At 38.9% G+C, this 3,922-nt stretch overlaps 1 long non-coding RNA gene across 1 annotated transcript in view; it reads right to left on the bottom strand.

Moving 5' to 3' along the window:
• Positions 1 to 3,626, bottom strand: part of LOC115290784 — a 10,140-nt gene extending 6,514 nt beyond the window's left edge. Inside the window, exon 1 of the long non-coding RNA XR_003908193.1 lies at positions 3,406 to 3,626. This is a non-coding gene — a long non-coding RNA (uncharacterized LOC115290784). The remainder of the gene's footprint in view (positions 1 to 3,405) is intronic.
• Positions 3,627 to 3,922: the final 296 nt, after the last annotated feature.

Here is a 3,922-nt window from a genome sequence, read left to right as displayed (position 1 = left end):
ATTTTAGATACTAGCCCTTTATCTGATATGTCATTTGCAACTATCTTTTCCAATTCTGTCAGTTGCCTCTTAGTTTTCTTGATTGTTTCCTTTGCAGTGCAGAAGCTTTTTATCTTGATGAAGTCCTAAGAGTTCAGTTTTGCTTTCGTTTCCCTTGCCTTTGGGGATGTGTCGCGTAGGAAATTGCTGCGGTGGATGTCTAGGAGGTTTTTTCCTTCTGTCTCCTCGAGGGTTTTGATGGATGGTGAGATTTTTGATCTAAGTGCTTTTACCTCCTTTGGTTCATTGAAGTGCCTTAATCTTTCTGGTTAATACAAAGAAGGTCAATCAAATGTTGTCCCTGGCATTTAAATCTTAAATGAGCTGATACTGGGACCTAAGGGATTCATTTTGGAAGAAGTACTGTGAAGAAATCTTTCATTAATTCCTGCCATCTAGATCTGTGGTGGTGTTTTCATCCTGAGTTTTTCATCAGATTCTATAGCTTTTCCTTTGGTTCTGTGAATTGGTCTGTATTCTTCCAGTAAATTCTCCTGTACCCCTCCCCTTCCTTCCTTTCTTAAACTAACTCAAATCTGTTTTTATGGTTTGCAACATAACTAAGGTGATCAACTGTCCTGGTTTGCCTAGCACTGAGGGAGTTCTCAGGACACAGGACTTTCAATGATCAAACCAGTAAAATCCTAGGCAGACCTTCATAAGTTGGCCACTTTACTCTAATTGAAACAGTTGGGACTAAAGGTAATGAGTTTGGGGAACCAAATGTTCACATGGAAATACCCAGGATGCAGCTGAAAATAATGTGTGCAGAACTAGCTTGCTTCAGTTATTTCACTCAGCAGTTACCTGAATTCTGAACTAAGTGTGAGAGAGAAAACAGTGAAAGTAATGATGACCAATAATTGCTGAGAACTTAACTATGGGCAAGGCACTATGCTTATAAGAATAATAAATAATTCTCACAATTGCTATCATGCAAGTGAAGAAAAAATGAGTTAAGTAATTTGCCTAAGAACGTACAACTAGGAGGAGGCAGAACTGGAATTCAGTCCTAGATTTCCTACCTTCAAACTCTCTGCCCTTAATAACCATTCTTCTACTCTGCCTCAGGGTCGCTACTCAAGATGTATGTAGATTACTATGGAAATGATTTGAAGCAAATAAATACTTAATAGTGGAACTATATTGAGCGAACAGTGGGCACATAGGGAAAGACTCTGCATGGGTGAGTCACAGAAGGCTTCATGGAAATGATGGTGCCTTAGCTGAAACTGGAAAAATGTATAGGTATTTCTTTATAGTATATCTTAGGTGGACCTGGAGGTAAGAGACAGCATGACTTGTTCTGAGAAATACTGTAATAAATATTTCTTCTAGGTGGAGTGATTGGAAAGTTGGATAAGATAGGCAGGAGCCAGACTGTGAAAGACCTGTCACATGGGGTAATTTTTAAGTAGGAAAGTGGGTTTTGTGCATTTAAAACTGTTGCTTTGGTTGCACCATAGGAGACAGATTGATGAGGATGAGAAGGGAGCTTGAAAGAAACAGTTAAAAAAAAACTCAGGGGACTCAGATGGATGGTCTAACAGCACTAACATTGGGGTCCAATAGCAGGAAAAGTTATTAGGACTGCTTATTTGGCATATATTCTCTTCTAGAACAGAAGTTAGTAAACTTTTTAAATAAAGGGTCATAATATTTTTAAAAGGTTAAATATTTTATACTTTGTGGGCCATACTATTTGTGTCACAGCTGTTCATCTCTGCAGTGAGCATGGAAGCAGGCATAGACAATAGGCAAACAGATGGGTGCCACTGTTCAAGTAAAGCTTTATTTATAAAATCAGGTGGCAGACTGGATTTGGCTCACAGGGTGTAGTTTGCCTAACCTCATACTAGGATGATATGGCCAGTAGTGATGATTTGAAAGATAGCTCAGGCAATGATTAGAGAGATTAAAGATGATAATATAAATAGTTCCTAAGTATAAGAAGAAAAATGGGGGGTACCTAGGTGATTCAGTCGGTTGAGCTTCTGATTCTTGATTTTGGCTCAGGTCATGATCACAGAGTCATGGGATAAAGCCCCTCCATGCTCAGTGTGGAGCCTGCTTGGATTTCTCTCTCTCTCTCTCTCTCTCCCTCTGTTCCTTTCCCTTGCTGTCTCTTTCTCTTTTTCCTTCTAAAATTAAAGAAGAAGAAGAAGAAGAAAAGAGTACTAGGGGAAGAAAGAATCTGAGGAAGTACATCATTTTGGGACAATAGTGAAAAGGAAGCTTACAACAAAGTGGTGTATTAGAATTTAGGAGAGGGGAGGTTTCCTGAAGGAAGGGCAGTAGTTGCAGTATCAGTGCTGCAGAGAGGAGAGGTATGAGGACCTGAAGTAAGCCATTCATTGGATTTGGCATTTGGGAGCCAGGGAGAAGTTGGAAAACCCAGAGTGGAGAAGGCTGGGAGCTAGATTATGATGGAGTGAAAAGTGAATTGGAGTTAAGGTGGTAGAACCAGTCAGTAGAAATTCAATTTAAAAATTTGGTAGCCATGAGAAGGAGGAGCCACAGGTTAGCAGGAGGAAGAAGTAGGGTTAAAAGAAGGCTTTTTGTTGTGGTAACAGTTGTAGACAATTTTCAGTTGGTTATATCAGATTTAGCTGTAAATGTATTTTAGATTATAGTTAGAATTGTTAAATGAAATTCAGAGTGTAGAAGTCATATTCAATTGAATCATAAAAAAGAATTGAACTAGCAGGAATGTCAGGATTTAATGAGTCCAGACTCTTTTTTCCACAGATTTAGAAACTGAGGACATAGAGAAATAATGAACGTTGGCCTTTAACTAGTTGGTAACCAGTTTTTTTCCCCCAGTATTTGTGTTATTTAACACAGCATTTTAAAGATGACATCAAAGACTATATTTAAGAAAACTTTCAAATATATACAAAAGTACAGAGAATGAAACATTGAACTACCATGTACCATTTAAAAACAGTTATTATTTATGGCTGGTCTTGTTCATTTATATCTCTACCCATTTCCATCCCTCCCTGGATTTTTTTGAAGCAAATTCCAGATATCATCTTCTATATGTCCGTATTTTAACATAATGTGTCTAAAAGTTAAGCCGTTTCTGATACCAGTTCTAACCTGTGTTTCCCACGCCAAGCAGTTCTCCCACACGAGAGTGTTCTACAATTCAGTGGGTGGGTGTCCTACAATTCAGTTCAATTTTGATGTTAGATACCTGGCAGTAGCATCAGATTCCATAGGTTAAGAGCTTAGTTCAGCAACACTTGACCGCTTATCTCTCACCCCACCTCTGATCTCCTAGCTAGAGATTGGAGGTTCCTACAACCTCTTCTGTTTAATTGCTGGAGTGACTCATAAGACTCAGAGAAATGTTTTACTTACTAGATTCCAGCTTATTTTAAAAGGATATTTCAGGATCAGCCAGATGGAAGAGATGCTCTCTCTTAGAGTGTACCACTCTACCTCTGACCTCCACGTTTTCACCAACCAGGAAGTTCTTCGCACCTGAGCATTTTGGGTTTTTATGAGGCACTCTTGGTTAAAGCAATGGCCTTTGGTTACTGAAGTAAATCTCCAGCCCCTCTCCCCTCTTTGAAGGTTGGGGTGGGGGACAGGACAAAAAGTACCAGCCCTTTAATCACATCATTGTTTCACCTGGCAACCAGTTCCCATTGTTAGGTGATCTGGAGATGGGGTGGGGGTGGCTTTACAAAAGTCACTTCAGTAACATAACAAAAGAAACCTTTATATTTGTGAGCACTTAGTAAAGTCTAAGGATCTTCAGAACTGTGTGCCAGGAACACTATAGATGAAGACCAAATATATACTTATTATAAATCACAATATCACAATAACACATTTAGTATTATACTCCTTAAAAACCCCCAAACGATACTTG

The sequence above is a fragment of the Suricata suricatta genome, chromosome 4 (assembly GCF_006229205.1).
Source record: "Suricata suricatta isolate VVHF042 chromosome 4, meerkat_22Aug2017_6uvM2_HiC, whole genome shotgun sequence".
Taxonomy (NCBI): domain Eukaryota; kingdom Metazoa; phylum Chordata; class Mammalia; order Carnivora; family Herpestidae; genus Suricata; species Suricata suricatta.
This window is presented reverse-complemented; position numbering and strand designations above follow the sequence as displayed.